Source organism: Mustela nigripes, chromosome 5 (assembly GCF_022355385.1).
Source record: "Mustela nigripes isolate SB6536 chromosome 5, MUSNIG.SB6536, whole genome shotgun sequence".
NCBI lineage: Eukaryota > Metazoa > Chordata > Mammalia > Carnivora > Mustelidae > Mustela > Mustela nigripes.
The window spans coordinates 43,523,984-43,543,341 of NC_081561.1; the positions used below are offsets into that span (position 1 = coordinate 43,523,984).

Here is a 19,358-nt window from a genome sequence, read left to right on the forward strand (position 1 = left end):
CATTCTCCCAGAATGGAAGGAAATGGAATCTGATTATTCAATTAAGACCTTTTTTTTTTTAGAATTAGCAAATATCCAGCAACTCTGGGAAATCCCTAGTCTCACTTTATACTATATCCGTCATGACACTGCTGTTACAATAAAGCAAAATAGTTCTGATTACTATTTTTACATTATAAACCAAATTATGCATCTAATTACATAATTCCTGCCTTTCTGTAAATTCCAAAAATTGAAAAAGTCAAAGTATCAGGTATATCTAAGGTTTCCAATTGGATTTAAAAAATTAGATGAAGCTTGGATTAAAAAATATTATTCCAAGGCTGTAGAGTCTTGAATGTAAGGATCAACCTGTGGACAGCATTAGCTTAAGTAACAGTTATAAATGTAGATTAAAAGTAATAAAATGAGCCATAATATAGAATACTTCTCTACAAGGAGGGCAGAGTCTACAGGTCTAAAATCTCTTGATAAACTTAGTGTTTCAACAAAGATCAGAACTGTAATGTAATCCCAATAGATTGAGGCAGAGTTTACATGTATTTTGGATGTTCCTTTAAAACTAAAGCTGAGTATTTATTAACTATTCTTAGAAGCAATTCTGTAGAAACATAAAGAATTCTAGAGCCTTTCTAACTGAAAGATGTAGATTAACAAAAACTAGCAGTCCAGTTAAAGATGATTAATTAAACTTATAAATTTACCTGCACTTTCTCCTGAAATCACAAATAATGAGTAAAATATTTTTTAAGGTAGAAGTCCACTAGGATAAATATAATGGCAAAGGAGAAAACGGATGTAAAAATTTGGAAGCTGAAAAACAATTGGACAAATGGTAACAGAGTAAACAGACCAGAGAATTTGGAAACGAAAATTGGCAATGAGAAAAGTAGAAAAGCATGGTGATTAATAGTATAGAATCTACAAAAGCCTCAGGAAATGGCAACACTAGATGGTGGGAAGTATGAGTGAAAATGGAGTAAAAATCCCACTAGTTAAATGTTTTAGAGTTGATATATTTTTCACCAAACCATCTATGTGCTGACATATCCAGCAGTTCTTGAATGAAATCAGAGTAATTTTTAACCTTAATAGCCCACTGAGCTCACTGAGATGTACAAGGACATCCAGATGACAGGAAGTTTCAAATCTTTACAAGATATTTTCCCAGGGAAATTCATATCTTTTATTTCTCACTTTTTATTGCAGTTTGTTCTCTAAACTTTATATCACTCAAATTAACATGTCTTTATCTTTAACAACTTTGGAATTTAAAGAATGAATTTTGAGTTATAGTATGTGTCCTCAATATTGTGAAGTGGAAGTTGTTTGGTTTTTTTTTTAATAGTAGGAAAATAAAAATATAAAGTTGATTATTACAGTTTGGAGACATTCTAATAATGGATAGATTTTAATGGCTTTTTAAAAGCCAGTGGTCCCCTTTAAATGTTTATTACTTATCCACTTATTTACAGGCATAATATAGATAAATGATATTAAATATAAGTAATTTTATAGAATAAAATTTATTGCTTTGCTTAATAAAGTTTAATACTATTTAGCTCTTCTGTGCGATAGTATGAGTTTCAAATTATTTATTCAAAATCAAAGTGGACTCAAATTTCATTGCTCTAAGAAAAATGAAAGACATATTTTGCCCCAAATTTGCACAACTATGAGGTAATGAATCCCTATTCCAGTCTTCAGTTCAGGTCCAATATGCTTATCATAAGAATTGTTCATATATGTATATGTATTTTTCAAATTATTTATTTATTTTTTAAGTAGGCTCCATGCCCAGCATGGAGCCCAACATAGAGCTTGAACTCACCACCTTGAGATCAAGACCTGAGCTGAGATCGAGAGTCAGACACTTAGCTGACTGAGCCACTCAGGTGCCCCAGCCATTAGAATTGTTCTTGACCAGATGATCTTTCAGTAATATAATGTGTTTCTGTTAGACCACTGGAATTTTCATGATATGTAGTAGTTTCAAAATGGATCTGCAGAAAATGAACTCTGTATTTCATGTGTTTGTTTTTCAGCTTTCCATTAATGCTACTTCCAGGATGGTTACAACCCCTAGCAGTCTTCTTATCCTGATTTTTCTGGCTCTTCACTTTTTTGGCTTGTAACCTTCTTCCCCTACCCCCCAATAATCTTATAACAAAAAAAGGTATCATCTCTTCTTTTTTTTTTTTTTCTATACTTAATTCCAAAAGGACTAGCAGTGGCTTAAAAATGTCACACAGTACAAATAAGTGAGGAAACATGACATATGTATATACTTTATGCCTTGACTTATTATAAAATGATGAATTTCCATGTCAGTAAAATTAATACTAAAGTGTCAGTGGCCAGTAAGCCTTTTAGAGTTTCCTAGAAGTAGCTGTTTTCAAAATATATTCTCTAACCTGTTACACCTGAGGGAAATGTTTTTTAATGCAAGAACCACTTCCATCAGTGCAAATTAAAGACTGCTCTGTGTTTGTGTGTGTGTGTGTGTGTGTGTGTATACACATTGATGGGAGGGGTAAATTTTCTCCTATCCCTCTTGATTCTTTCAGCTGGTCTCATAATTAAATTGATGCAAGGCAGATTAACAAGAGAAAAAACAAATTTAATTTCATATATACAAAAGTCTCGTGTATATATATATATATATATATATATATATATATATATATATATATGAGATTCCAGAAAGGGCCATAGCAAGGTATTTATGTACCTTTTATTTTATTTTATTTTATTTATTTATCTTTAAAGATTTTATGTATTTATTTGAGAGAGAGCATGGGGGAGGAGATGGTCAGAGAGAGAAGCAGACTCCCCGTGGAGCTGGGAGCCCAATGCGGGACTCGATCCCAGGACTCCAGGATCATGACCTGAGCCGAAGGCAGTCGTCCAACCAACTGAGCCACCCAGGCATCCCTTTATGTACCTTTTAGACAAGAAGCAATACATTTGTGAAGAACTGACAAGACAAAGAAACTTAGGCTTGGGTACTAATTATTGAAGAAACTAAACAGTTTATTTCCATAGGCTCCTTGGCCCTCAGTTTTCTGACTTTGGTATGTCTCTCTATCTCCTTGTGCAGGGAAGTTACCTTTAACATTGGAGATTTATTTCCTCCTTTCAGTGGGGCAGAGAAGGTCAGAGTGTCCTACTTGCACCAGCTGTTTCTCAAATAACTTTAATTCAAAATAATCAGTATGCCACACTCTGGCATATTTTTGGGAAGCCTGCTCTGAGCACTCCATATATATATATATATATGTGTGTGTGTGTGTGTGTGTGTGTGTGTGTGTGTGTACATATATAATTCATTTATATTTGTGTATATATATGTGTATGTGTATAAGATCACATTTTCTATGTATTTTTTAACTTGCATGGTCTCCCTTTTATCTATGTATCTATGTCCCACAATTTTGGGGAGCATGATTTTTCTTTTGTACTTTTCCCTGTGGCCAGCTGCTAGTTAATAGCAGAAATCAGTCTTGAACCTCTAACAGTGTTGAAACACCAGATGAAGAGTTGACAGTTAAATTTAACCAAAAACTGATGGCTAGGATTAAGATGAGATATGGATAATCACCATTAACACCTCTATTTATCTTATTATCTATCAGTAAAATCTGAGTATCAAAAAGAATTAAAGCTGATAATTGCCAAGACAGATTGAGGGGGATAATTAGACTACAGGCATTACTGAAGTAATATGATAGGTTGTAAGAAAAAAAAGTACACAAAAAAGAATATTTAGTAAGTAAATATATTTATGATTCTCTTTACGTATGAGTGAAGAATTAACTATTTAATTTCTCAAGCATAGGGTGAATACTTTTGAAATGTTGCGCCAAATAAACAGCAATATATCTAGAAAATTAAAAGGGGGTTTTCAAGTTTTATTAATTATAATGTAAATTATTAAGAGATCACTTTGGTTATGTTACATAAAGGATAGTACTGGTAATAACATTTGCATTTCATTTTACTGGAAATTAACAAAACATACACACCAACAATTAGTTTTTAGAACTTGTTAAATCAGTTCTGTATTCCCAAATGTATCATGGGCAACCATTGTAATCTAAATCTGATGGCTTCTGATGAATATACAATGTGACATGACTATGTAATTTTTATCCATACTTAGGGCTCTAGAGTTCTATTATGATGATGTACACTAGCAGATAAAAGTTACTTTTTTAAATTGTAAGTATTTTATTTATTTAATCTAGAAAGAGAGAGAGTGAACAGGGAGAGGGAGAAAGAGAATCTCAAGGAGACTTCACGTGAGCACAGAGCATGATGTGGGGCTGGATCTCACAACCCTAAGATTGTGACCTGAGATGACATGAAGTGTCAGAAACTTAACCGACTGAGCTCCCCCAAGCCCCCAAAGTTACTTATTCAACATAAAAACTTATATGTTTATAGGATTGTTGTTACTAATCTTATATATAGAAAATTAAGTTGTCAGAATCATAAGAAAAAATAAATACAAGGACACCTAGATCCATTCTAAATTTGCATGAGAGTCTTTCAGGAGACTGATGGAGCCCTGGAGCAACAGAAAAATGCTGAGTCTCTCCTTATGTTTTCTCATAAATTGATTGATCGATGGGATGAGAAGTATAAGTGGTAAAAAATGTTTCCCAGTGCTACACAGTCTCATCTCCCTGTGGAAAGTTATTTTCCTCATCAAATTATGTTTTAAGTAGTGGGTAGATTTCCTATAAAATAGGAATACCTGTAAAACCCCATAAAGCAAAATTCCTAAAATATTAAATAGCAAGAGAAGGAAAAATTGCACATCATCTCAAAGATTAAATGTAACTCAATTTCAGAGTAGTTTTACTAATTAAATATTTATTGTAAACTAGCTAAGCTCTAGTTTAGCTCTATTGTAAACTAACTAGCTCTATATAATATGATATGATATAATATAATATAATATAATATAATATAATATAATATATATTAGAGAAAGTGAGAGAGCATGAGAGCGAGCAGAGGGAAGGGGCAGGAGAGGGAGAGAGAGAGTCTTAAGCAGTCTCCATGCCGAGCCTGAACCAAAAATCAGGAGTCGGACATTTAACCAACCAAGCCACCTGGGTGCCCGTATAAATTATTTTTTAAAAGCAATACTCAAAAATGAGATTATAAGCACTTTGGAGCCCATTGGGACACTGTCTGTACATTTCCTGATGCTAATTGTTAAACTACATTCACTATTCTCTCACATTACAAAGAATGTAAGAATTCAGTATAGGGATCTACATGGGATCTCTTACAAATGAGTTTTTTTTTTTTTTTAATTGCAAAAACTATATGTTTAAAATAACTAGATAAGCAATCTTGTTCACACAGAATAAAATTGGTGTTAAAGAACATGTACTTTGATGAAAGAAGCCAATTTCTGAGCTCTACAAACTTTGGTCAAATTACCTTCCCTAAGCTTTAGTATCTTAGATAAACATATAGGGCTCATAAGAACATTGGCCTTTCATGTTTCCCAGACTCAGATGAGAGAATCAAATTAGATGATGCATGTAAAAGGTTCTATGTGAAGAATGGAGTATAATATACATTATCATTATTAGTCAAAGTTACATCTTTAGTTTTTGTTTTGTTTTTTAATTTTTAATTTTTTATAAACTTATTTTTTTATCCCCCTGGGTACAGGTATGTGAATTGCCAGGTTTACACACTTCACAGCACTCACCATAGCACATACCTCCCCAATGTCTATAACCCCACCCCCCTTTTCCCAACCCCCCTCCCCCTAGCAACCCTCGGTTTGTTTTGTGAGATTAAGAGTCACTTATGGTTTGTCCCTCCCAATGCCATCTTGTTTCATTTATTCCTCTCCTACCCTTTAACCCCCCATGTTGCCTCTCCACTTCCTTGTATCAGGGAGATCATATGATAGTTGTCTTTCTCCGCTTGACTTATTTCGCTAAGCATGATACCCTCTAGTTCCATCCACGTCGTTGCAAATGGCAAGATTTCATTTCTTTTAATAGCTGCATAGTATTCCATTGTGTATATATACCACATCTTCTTTATCCATTCATCTGTTGATGGACATCTAAGTTCTTTCCATAGTTTGGCTATTGTGGACATTGCTGCTATAAGCATTCGGGTGCACGTGCCCCTTTGGATCACTACGTTTGTATCTTTAGGGTAAATACCCAGTAGTGCTATTGCTGGGTCATGGGGTAGATCTATTTTCAACGTTTTGAGGAACCTCCATGTTGTTTTCAAGAGTGGGTGCACCAGCTTGCATTCCCACAAACAGTGTAGGAGGGTTCCCCTTTCTCTGCATCCTCGCCAGCATCTGTCGTTTCCTGACTTGTTAATTTTAGCCATTCTGACTGGCATGAGGTGATATCTCATTGTGGTTTTGATTTGTATTTCCCTGATGCCAAGTAATATGGAGCACTTTTTCATATGTCTGTTGGCCATCTAGATGTCTCCTTTGCAGAAGTGTCTGTTCATGTCATGTCTTCTGCCCATTTCTTGATTGGATTATTTGTTCTTTGGGTGTTGAGGTTGCTAAGTTCTTATAGATTTTGGACACTAGCCCTTTATCTGATATGTCGTTTACAAATGTCTTCTCCCATTCTGTCAGTTGTCTTTTCGTTTTGTTAACTGTTTCCCTTGCTGTGCAAAAGCTTTTGATCTTGATAAAATCCCAATAGTTTATTTTTGCCCTTGCTTCCCTTGCCTTTGGCGATGTTCCTAGGAAGATGTTGCTGCGGCTGAGGTCAAAGAGGTTGCTGCCTGTGTTCTCCTCAAGGATTTTGATGGATTCCTTTCTCACATTGAGGTCCTTCATCCACTTTGTGTCTATTTTTGTGTGTGCTGTAAGGAAATGGTCCAATTGCATTTTTCTGCATATGGCCATCCAATTTTCCCAACACCATTTATTGAAGAGGCTGTCTTTTTTCCATTGGACATTCTTTCCTGCTTTGTCAACGATTAGTTGACCATAGAGTTGAGGGTCTATTTCTGGGCTCTCTATTCTGTTCCATTGATCTATGTGTCTGTTTTTGTGCCAGTACCACGCTATCTTGATGATGACAGCTTTGTAATAGAGCTTGAAGTCTGGAATTGTGATGACACCAACTTTGGCTTTCTTTTTCAATATTCCTTTGGCTATTCTAAGTCTTTTCTGGTTTCATATAAATTTTAGGATTATTTGTTCCATTTCTTTGAAAAAGATGGATGGTACTTTGATAGGAATTGCATTAAATTATGTAGATTGCTTTAGGTAGCATAGACATTTTCACAATATTTGTTCTTCTAATCCAGGAGCATGGAACACTCTTCCATTTCTTTGTGTCTTCCTCAGTTTCTTTCATGAGTACTTTATAGTTTTCTGAGTATAAATTCTTTGCCTCTTTGGTTAGGTTTATTCCTAGGTATCTTATGGTTTGGGGTACAATTGTAAATGGGAATGACTCCTTAATTTCTCTTTCTTCTGTCTTGTTGTTGGTGTAGAGAAATGCAACTGATTTCTGTGCATTGATTTTATATCCTGACATTTTACTGAATTTCTGTACAAGTTCTAGCAGTTTTGGAGTGGAGTCTTTTGGGTTTTCCACATATAGTATCCTATCATCTGCGAAGAGCGATAGTTTGACTTCTTTGCCGATTTGGATGCCTTTAATTTCCTTTTGTTGTCTGATTGCTGAGGCTAGGACTTCTAGTACTATGTTGAATAGCAGTGGTGATAATGGACATCCCTGCCATGTTCCTGACCTTAGCGGAAAAGCTTTCAGTTTTTCTCCTTTGAGAATGATATTTGCAGTGGGTTTTTCATTGATGGCTTTGATAATATTGAGGTATGTGCCCTCTATCCCTACACTTTGAAGAGTTTTGATCAGGAAGGGATGTTGTACTTTGTCACATGCTTTTTCAGCATCTATGGAGAGTATCATATGGTTCTTGTTCTTTCTTTTATTGATGTGTTGTATCACATTGATTGATTTGCAGATGTTGAACCAACCTTGCAGCCCTGGAATAAATCCCACTTGGTCGTGGTGAATAATCCTTTTAATGTACTGTTGAATCCTATTGGCTAGTATTTTGGTGAGAATTTTCACATCTATGTTCATCAAGGATATTGGTCTGTAGTTCTCTTTTTTGATGGGATCCTTGTCCGGTTTTGGGATCAAGGTGATGCTGGCCTCATAAAATGAGTTTGGAAGTTTTCCTTCCATTTCTATTTTTTGGAACAGTTTTAGGATAATAGGAATTAGTTCTTCTTTAAATGTTTGGTAGAATTCCCCTGGGAAGCCATCTGGCCCTGGGCTTTTGTTTGTTTGGAGATTTTTGATGACTGTTTCAATCTCCTTACTGGTTATGGGCCTGTTCAGGCTTTCTATTTCTTCCTGATTCAGTTGTGGTAGTTTATATTTCTCTAGGAATGCATCCATTTCTTCCAGATTGTCAAATTTGTTGGCGTAGAGTTGCTCATAGTATATTCTTAAAATGTTCTGTATTTCTTTGGTGTTAGTTGTGATCTCTCCCCTTCCATTCATGATTTTATTTATTTGGGTCCTTTCCCTTTTGTTTTTGATAAGTCTGGCCAGGGGTTTACAATTTTATTAATTCTTTCAAAGAACCAGCTCCTAGTTTCATTCATTTATTCTATGTTTTTTTGGTTTCTATTTCATTGATTTCTCCTCTGATCTTTATGATTTCTCTTCTCCTGCTGGGTTTAGGGTTTCTTTCTTGTTCTTTCTCCAGCTCCTTTAAGTGTTGGGTTAGGTTGTGTACCTGAGACCTTTCTTGTTTCTTGAGAAAGGCTTGTACCGCTATATATTTTCCTCTCAGGACAACCTTTGCTGTGTCCCACAGATTTTGAACAGTTGTGTTTTCATTTTCATTTGTTCCCATGAATTTTTTCGATTCTTAATTTCCTGGTTGACCCATTCATTCTTTAGAAGGATGCTGTTTAGTCTCCATGTATTTGGGTTCTTTCCAAATTTCCTCTTGTAATTGAGTTCTAGCTTCAGAGCATTGTGATCTGAAAATATGCAGGGAATGATCCCAGTCTTTTGATACTGGTTGAGACCTGATTTAGGACCGAGGATGTGATCTATTCTGGAGAATGTTCCTTGTACACTAGAGAAGAATGTGTATTCTGTTGCTTTGGGATGAAATGTTCTGAATATATCTGTGATGTCCATCTGGTCCAGTCTGTCATTTAAGACCTTTATTTCCTTGTTGATCTTTTGCTTGGATGATCTGTCCATTTCAGTGAGGGGAGTGTTAAAGTCCCCTACTATTATTGTATTATTGTTGATGTGTTTCTTTGATTTTGTTATTAATTGGTTTATATAGTTGGCTGCTCTCACGTTGGGGGCATAGATATTTAAAATTGTTAGATCTTCTTGTTGGACAGACCCTTTGAGTATGATATAGTATCCTTCCTCATCTCTTATTATAGTCTTTGACTTAAAATCTAATTGATCTGATATAAGGATTGCCACTCCTGCTTCCTTCTGATGTCCATTAGCATGGTAAATTATTTTCCACCCCCTCATTTTAAATCTGGAGGTGTCTTTGGGTTTAAAATCAGTTTCTTGGAGGCAACATATAGATGGGTTTTGTTTTTTATCCATTCTGATACCCTGTGTCTTTTGATTGGGGCATTTAGCCCAATAGTATTCAGGGTAACTATTGAGAGATATGAATTTAGTGCCACTGTATTGCCTATAAGGTGACTGTTACTGTATATTGTCTCTGTTCTTTTCTGATCTACTACTTTTTTAGGCTCTCTCTTTGCTTAGAGGACCCCTTTCAATATTTCCTGTAGAACTGGTTTGGTGTTTGCAAATTCTTTCAGTTTTTGTTTGTCCTGGAAGCTTTTAATCTCTCCTTCTATTTTCAATGATAGCCTAGCTGGATATAGTATTCTTGGCTGGATGTTTTTCTCATTTAGTGCTCTGACTATATCATGCCAGCTCTTTCTGGCCTTCCAGGTCTCTGTGGATAAGTCTGCTGCCAATCTAATATTTTTACCAGGATTTTCTCTTTGTCACTAAGACTTGTAAATTTTACTATTAGGTGATGGGGTGTGGACCTATTCTTATTGATGTTGAGGGGGGTTCTCTGCACCTCCTGGATTTTGATGCTTGTTCCCTTTGGCATATTAGGGAAATCCTCCCCAATAATTCTCTCTAGTATACCTTCTGCTCCCTCTCTCTTTCTTCTTCTGGAACCCCAATTATTCTAATGTTGCTTCATCTTATGGTGTCACTTATGTCTCGAATTCTCCCCTCATGGTCCAGTAGCTGTTTGTCCCTCTTTTGCTCAGCTTCTTTATTCGCTGTCATTTGGTCTTCTATATCGCTTAATTCTTTCTTCTGCCTCATTTATCCTAGTAGTGAGAGCCTCCATTTTTTATTGCACCTCATTAATAGCTTTTTTGATTTCAACTTGGTTAGATTTTAGTTCTTTTATTTCTCCTGAAAGGGCTTTTATCTCTCCAGAGAGGGTTTCTCTAATATCTTCCATGCCTTTTTTGAGCCCAGCTAGAACCTTGAGAATCATCATTCTGAACTCTAGATCTGACATATTACCAATGTCTGTATTGATTAGGTCCCCAGCCTTCGGTACTGCCTCTTGTTCTTTTTTTTGTAGTGAATTTTTTCACCTTGTTTTGTCCAGATAAGAGTATATGATGGAGCAAGTAAAATATTAAAAGGTTGGCAACAACCCCAGGAAAATATGCTTTAACCAAATCAGAAGAGATCCCATATCGTGAGGGGGGGGGGGGAGAAAGGGGAAAAAAAGAGGTTAAAAATGAAAAAAAAAAAAAAGCAAAGAATAGAAACAATTAAAAAACAAACAAAAATGAATAAAGAAAAAGTATAAAAAAGAAAAAAAAGATAATAGATGACCTAGTTAAAAAACGTTAAAAAAGAAATGCCTAAAAGTTAAAAAAAAAATTTAGCAGAAGAAGAGAAAAAAATTGAAAAAGAAAAAAAATTAAATTAACTGCTAGACTAAAGAATCATGGAGAGAAAGCCATGACTTCCGTGTTTTGCTTTTTTCTCCTCTGGAATTCTGCTGCTCTCCTTGGTATTGAACCACACTTCTTGGTAGGTGAACTTGGTCTTGGCTGGATTTCTTGTTGATCTTCTGGGGGAGGGGCCGGTTGTAGTGATTCTCAAGCGTCTTGGCCCCAGGCGGAATTGCACCGCCCTTACAGGGGCCAGGTTGAATAATCCGCTCGGGTTTGCTTTAGGGAGCTTTTGTTCCCTGAGTGCTTACCATAGAGTTCCAGAGGACAGATTAAAAATGGCGACCTCCTGGTCCGGCGTGGAGGAGCTGAGAGCCCGGGGGCCCCACTCCTCAGTGCGCCCTCAGAGAATAGCACCCAATAACTCCTGTCTGCCTGACCTCTGGCCGCGCTTCGAGCTCACCGAGCTGCGACCGGTTAAAGGTAACCCCGAGCTGTGAGCTCACTTTTGGCTCTGTCTCTGTAGCCGGCTTCCCGTTCTAATACCTGTAATCTCTACGACATTCAGACACCCTTGATCCTTCTGTGACCCCGCGTGGGCTTCACCCCAGTTTAGCCTCTGGAGCGATGTCCCTCAGCGGAACAGACTTTTAAAAGTCCTCATTTTGTGCTCCATTGCTCCCCCGCTTGCCGGGAGCCGGTCCCTCCGCCCGCAGTCTATCTTCCCGTCGCTTTGGATTCACTTCTCCACCAGTCCTACCTTTCAGAAAGTGGTTGATTTTCTGTTTCTAGAATTGCTGTTCTTCTTCTCTTCGATCTGCCGTTGGATTTGTAGGTGTTTGCAATCTTTAGATAAGCTATCTAGCTGATCTCCTGCTAGCTGAAGTAGTTCAGCCTGCTCCTTCTCTGCCATCTTGACTCCTCATCTTTAGTTTTATTCACATTTTTTGCTCTTGTGAACAGGTAAAATAGGTACACTTTTGAATCTCATAGCAGTCCCACTACATTCCACCTTGGAATCCCTAGGGTTCTACCCAGATCTGCTTAATGTGGCAATACCCTGTGCTTCAGACCTTTCTAAATATATGCCTGAGAAAAAAATGTAGAGCATATACATGTAACAGTTATTTTAAAAATAAGTTTTAGTTGCAAAACGTTTATGTTTCATTGTAAGACGTTTCTTTCCCTATATACAGTAGTCCACTGTGATCTGCAGTTAGGCTTTCTGTGGTTTCAGTTACTCATGGTCAGCTGTGGTCTGGAAGCAAATAATCCTGCTTCTAACATACTGTCAGAAGGCCAGTAGTAGCCAAACACTGTATGTATCACAATGTCTCTGTCATTCATTCACCTCACTCCATCTCATCACATAGGCATTTTATCATCTCACATCATCACAGGCAGGATGAGTACAGTACAATGAGATATTTTGAGAGACAGAGGTCACATTCATAAAACTTTTATTATAGTATATTGTTACAATTATTTTATTATTATTGTTCTTAATCTCTGGCTGTACCTAATTGATAAAGTTTGTCATTGGTATGTATATAGAGAGGAAAAATAGCACATATAGGGTTCAGTACTAACTTTTGTTTTAGGCATCGCTGGTGGTCTTGGAACATATCCCCCACAGATAAGGGGGGGACAACCATAAAGACTAGAGAAAATTTTTTATCTAACAATTCCACATATATTATAAAGGAACAACTTTGTTATTGCCATTGTATTGATGAAGAACCTGGAGACTCAAAGAGGCTGAAAGAGTTATTTAAGATTCTTTGATTTTAAGTGATAAAGTGCATAATTAAAGCCAGGAGTCCTGACTACAATTAGGTCTGTTGTAATTACAATTTTAGAATAGGCGCCACCTAATATAATGAGTAAAGATGGAGTAGTAGAGAAGTGAAGTACCTTTTCTAAGGTAACACAGAGTAAATGACCAAATTAAAACTAAAATTAAATCTCCTTGCATGTCACTACTTTTTCTGCTGTAGCATACTGAGGTATGTTAAATGAAATCTTTTGTAGTTATTTTAGGATTTTTTTACAATTCAAAGTTTTATAGTTTGATTCAGATTTTGGGTGGCAAGTAAACAAAAACACTTTTAAAGGTTAAAAATGGAAATTCATGTCATCCAATTTATTTAATGAAGCTAAATAAAACTTTAATATGAAAATCAGAAAGGGTACCATGAAAAATGAAAATGTAGGGGCACCTGGATGGCTTAGTGGGTTAAGCCTCTGCCTTCGGCTCAGATCATGATCTCAGGGTCCTGGGATCAAGCCCCTCATAGGTCTGCTCAGCTGGGAGCCTGCTTCCCACTCTCTCTGCCTCTGCCTGCTGCTCTGCCTACTTGTGATCTCTCTCTCTCTGTCAAATAAACAAATAAAATTCTAAGAAAAAAAAAAGAAAGAAAATGTAAAATGTAAATGTAAAAGCAATTTTAGTTGTCACAATAGATGCAAATTTCCTAAGCATGAATTCTTGCAAATGAAATTCATGTATGTACACATAGCATAAGCAAATGGGATATATTCTGGGGAATAAAATAAAAATTTAATGTTAGACTATCAAAGTTACAATATAAGCATGTCAATAAGTGAAAACTGATAAAAATAATATTAAGTCCTATTAAAAATTTCAGAAAACTACAGAAGAAAAAATTCCTTAATGAGCTAAATGATGCCACTTTCAGAAGAGCAAAACATCCCATTAAAGGTGAAAGATTTAAAAAAACCTTTCCTGAAAAATAAGAAAAAGAATCTCATTATTATTATAGAAGTTGAGTGTTTTTCTGAAAGTCCTGACACTATAATAGGCTAATAAAATAGTTTAAGAATTATGAGCAAAAGAATGAAAAATTTCACTAATCACAAATGATCTAGTATTAAGGGGAATTCAGCAAGGTTGCTCAGTATACAAGTTCATTGCACTTCAATATACCAACATAATTAACTAAATACATAATGTTACAAAAAAACTATTTAAAATAACAACAAATTCCTAAGGTTTTTAGAAGTTAACCTAAGAAAGTACGTACATGATCTTTATGAAGAGAAGTTATAAAATTATATTAAAAATGTTTTAGATTCTCTTGTAAAAGGAAAACATATGCCATGTCCATGTCTAGGAAGATAAGGTATCACAAATATATCAATTAGTTACAGGTTTTTTTTTTTAATGAAAACATGGAATTCAAATGAATTACTAATATGGATTTTTATATAATTTAATAGGCTGTTTGCATGTGTAACTGGTTCCAATGTTTATATCAAAAGGCACAAGACAAGCAGTATGCAACACAATCCTGAGAAAGGAGAATATGCAAGATCTGCCCTTTCAAAATCAAGACATAAAACTGTACTAATAAGTCAGCATGTGATTGGCTTGGGGTTGACAATGTGTCCAATGAAGTAGGATAATGATCCTGGAAGCAACCCATGTACAGGAAGGATGATGCATGACAGAACTGGTAATGTCAGATGAGTAAAGCAAGGATGGCTACACTGTAAATTATCCTAGAATAATTGGTGTTGCACATTAAAAGGCAAAAAGAGAAAATAAAGGTGGGAAAGATTCTAAACAGAGTACATATTAAGCAATTCTGTCTTAGGCAGCTGGCAAAAACAAGTATTTTTAAGCAGGAGAGTGTCATGATTTAATTTGTATTCTGAGAGTTACTCCCTATCCTTATGGGTGGCTGTTAAAAGAATTTTCCCTGATGATAATCTATTTCCATTTGCTGGGGAAAGGAAAATATAGTGATTATAGGTGTTGTGTTTCCTTTCAAAAGATTGTTAATTGCTTTCAGAAAAAAATTATTCAATTATTTGACTAGTTCTCTTTAAGCTTTCTTTGCAGTCATCTATTTTCCTAAAATCTGCCTCTGTAGCTCATATTTATCATACATTTCCTTTGGCTAGACTGAGAGGTGTCTACCAATCTTAAACTGAATACTCTGGCTTTTGACTTCAGTATTGTTTCATAAACTTTTTTTTGCATTATATGATTAATACCTACTCTATAAATTATTGCATTGACTTATAGTCCATGGACTAATCAATCTGTGAAAATCCATGAAAGAAACAAATATTTCATAATTTATTTGGAAACATGCTTAGTTTCCACAAAAGCATTTTCAAATGGCACAAAACTTTAAGTTGCCGGGAAAAAACCGGCAGCATTTTAAGAAGTATGAGTTTTAACAAAACCTGGCACATAGTAAACAGTGTGTAAATATTAATTTTCTTTTTTGCTCCAGCTTTATTAGTAGATACTAAGCTAATTGAGATGAATTTAAATGGATTGTATAAAGTTGGATTTTAAGGTTAATTAAACACAATTTGTAGAACCTGGAAGTATAAAGTATTAAACATGTATTTTGTAGTGATAAAATCCAAGCACTTTCTAGAAATAATGAAGAGAACTAAGTCAGCTTCTGTAGCAAATATATGGTTGCTGGCCTGATTGCTGTTAGAACAAAGAATCAAGATTCAGTGTTTCTTAATAAATGGTCTAGTATATATCTTCCTGTATGAATTACATTTGTTATACATACAGACTTTTCTCACCTAATGTTTTGTTTCATAGAAAGTTTTGCATATTTACACTGATCACAAATGTTTACTAATATTTTCTAGATATTACTTCCAAGATACATGAAATAAATAAAAAGCGTTTTTGAATTTTAGTTGTGAATTATTTAACATTTAGATAGTAATACATACTTCAGAAAGCAATTCTCTCTCTTTGAACTATTATTCATGGATTACTCTGATATTAACAATAATTTATTAGAAGTAGGGTCAAATAATACATGTCCTTTATTTAAACTATTGAGTCATTTTGGAGTCATTTTCAAACTATGTTTTAAATAAGCTTGGTATTCAGTTTTCTCTGTTAAGATTCCAACTTTCACAGTTAATCTTACATGTAGAATGCTCACCATCAAATAGAGTCTCTTTTTTAAAATCTGTTTAGTAGTTTGTGATCTACTAACCAAGAAGCCAAAAAAAAAAAAAAAAATCCTGTACCTTTAAAAATTATGCATTTTATTAAAAGGAAAATATACTGCTGGAGTAGTGGTTTATAACTTTTCAAAGAATTGAATATTATACACATGAGTTTTATTTTATTTGTTCTAACTTAAATATTTATATATGCCTCAGAGTCTGTATTGTTGTTTACATCTAAAATATATTTATTCTACTAATCTATTTAAAACCATTCTTTGTATAGTAGGGGAGGACAGTATTATTGACTTCTGATTTTTCACTAAAACTTCTTTAAAATTTCCTTTACGTTCATGCAGTGGGAATGGCTGTGGGTTACTAAGCACTGGAAAAGCCACATAGTTAGGTGTCAAAAAAATTTTGGCAACTCTCCACCTAGCAACAATTAAATTTTAAGTACTTTTTTGTGTGTGTGGCTAGACCCATATACTCCATATGTGCTGTTAGAAGTGAAGGCAAGAACTTCTCAGGAGAGGCAGCTGCAGGAAATTGGAAATGAAAGAGTTCTAGCTTGGAGATGTCAGAGAGTACTTTGAGTCTTTGAATCTGACAGTCAACTATTATTAGCCAGGAAATAAGACATGAATCTGGTGAGATACTGGGATTTGATTTTGAAGTGTTCTTCCAAGCAGAATACCAATTTTTTCACTATGAACCACTTCCTGCAGGTCTCAGTGGAAACTCACCCCATCCTTCCCACTGGAAAACTTGATCAGTGACCAGTTCTAGCCACTTAATTGCTAGGAAAGGTTCATTCTACACTTGGGAAAATTCTTTTCTTTCTTGAAAAATATAGGAAACTGAGTGCTTGGACTCAACTGTGGAAGTAGGTAATTTAAAACTACCACTTCCCACATACTAGAATCAGAAGAAAACAAGTCTGAGATTAGAACTTCCCATGTGACTAGCAGAAAGGAGAAAAACAGGAAATCTAGGTCTCTTATGAGGAACAAGCTGAGCTTTTTAGAGTCCATCTGAAAATCCACATTATCCTTGAACTTGCTTTTACTTAAGCCACTGAATTTCTTTATTGCTGAAGCTACTTTGAATTGGGCTTTCTGTATACGTATCAGAAGCATACAGACTCATTCATGGGTATAATTATGATATGAGGACATACAAATCAGATAAAGATTCTTCTGTTTGTAAAAATGAAGACTGAAAGGAACTTAACGATTTAATTCTAGATAATGAAAAATGTGTGGCATTATTATTTTACTCCAGCCCATCATTACTGGAAATGATCTGTACAATTAATCTTTCTTCACAAAACTGTTGGGTGATTACTATCACCACCCTTTTTATTTGACTAAGTCTTTGCTAATAATGTAAAATAAAATCTGTATTCATACTTGTGAAGAGGAAGCACTAGAAGTATGGTCAAATTACTATGAGTCTATGTAAAATATTTCCTGGTATTTTTATCTAAACATGACAATTCAATTTTCCAAATACATTTAAACAAAAACAGTTATAGTTTCTATAAGACATAGTAAGGTTTCACATGCTTAAGAAAATCAAGAACTTGGGACAGAAGGATGAACCAAACATATATGGCTCTTGACCTCATGTAGCTTACAGATGGATGCATGTGTGGGTTTTTATATAAAGCACTGGTCACATGACAAAACCACTTAAGTTTTAGCTATAAAAATTAGTCCGTAAAAAGACAAAACATGACAAAATTAAAAGAGTTTTGAGTTTGCTCTTGTTAGTTGGACTGTATCTTTCCAAAGTGCTTAAAAATAAATAGTAGTTTCTTCATTTCACCAATGTTGGGTCTATTCATGTTGTAATATTAGTTTTTGTTTGAAAATAGTTTATGCTCTTTCATGTTCTGAACTTTATTTTTTTTTAAAGAATTAATTTATTTGGCAGAGACACAGCAAGAGAGGGAACACAAGCAGGGGGAGTGGGAGAGTGAGAAGCAGCCTTCTTGGTTAACAGGGACCTGCTTCCCCCTTTCTACCCCAACTGCTTGTGAGCAGGACCGTGGGGATCATGACTTGAGCTGAAGGCAGATGTCAATGACTGTGCCACCCAGGTTCCCCTACATTCTGAACTTTAAATCAAATGGATATTTGTCTCCATTCCCAATTCATTCAAATAAATGGCTGAAACTTTTTAAATTTTTAACATGTGAAATTTTATTATACTGTGCATTCAACATCATCATTAAACTCTACAAGGAATAAATATCTGCTTGTTTCACATAACAACTAAAACAGTGAAGATATCAAAATTGAATGTACTTTGTTAATATTTTCAATATTTGAGCCACCTTCACTAGTGAATTTTTTTATTAAAAAAAACCCATATGCTTTATATCAGCAAAGCACACGTGTTTTCTGGAAGTATTTTGAAATTTCTTCTTTCTATCTAAAAGAGGAAATTCTTTAGTTAGCTGATTATTTCCTTAGAGTGTTTTACAAGTTTTAAAACTTATCACACTATTTCTAAAGCTTTATTGAAAATTTAAAATAAAAAAATACTCCATATAGAACATAAATTCTATAAAAGATTTAAAATATACATCAGTTTTAAGAAGAGTTTTATGGTAGACAGCAAACTAAAACTCACAGTTTCATGAATAATCTTTTATATTAACTGTAGAAAAGTAACTTGGAAGTTTTAAAGGGAGTTTATGTGTCTGTGTATCACAGGAGGAGGAGCAGAAAGGAGGAAATGATAGGAGAAAACTCATACCCATTTTTACAGAAATATAATCAAACAATCAGTCAAGTTTTTATCAAACAAAAGTAACTTTTAACAATGTAAAGTAACTTATTCAGGAAATAAGCTTACTAGGTATCATTAATCATATACATTTAAGAATGTAAATTGTCAAAGTAATCAGAGTGTCCATATTTCACTTGAAATATTGAGGCTAATTAAAATATGTTCATTCAGAAGATGAGAAAAGGAAAGAGAACAAGAGAGTGATGATTTTTAAGGAAGCGTGGATAAAACAGTCTTGCTACAAAAAGATGACAGTTTCTTTACTTCTCAATAATTTCTTATCAGCCCTTAAAAGCCACCCAGTTAACAGTAATGACCAAAATCATAATTTGGAACCAATATGTTAAATATACAGTGAATAAGGACATCTTTAGAAAATGTTCCTATTTTAGTTGACCTGTAACATAAAGCATAACTGAGTGCACTGTTGAAGATTAATCAGCTAGACATCCCTGCCTTCCAGTGAGATTTGATCATGAAGCCCCCAGTACACAGAAGTGATGGCATACCACTGTGACTGTGGCAAAAGAAACAAGTGCCTGGGCTCCTAATAGAAAGAGTCAAGTATGAGCCACTTCAGAAGATATTATGCTAATGTTAATAGGAAACCCAACTT

At 34.8% G+C, this 19,358-nt stretch overlaps 1 protein-coding gene across 1 annotated transcript in view; it reads left to right on the plus strand.

Moving 5' to 3' along the window:
- EYS (eyes shut homolog) overlaps positions 1–19,358 on the plus strand; it is a 1,640,601-nt gene that overhangs the window by 976,092 nt on the left and 645,151 nt on the right.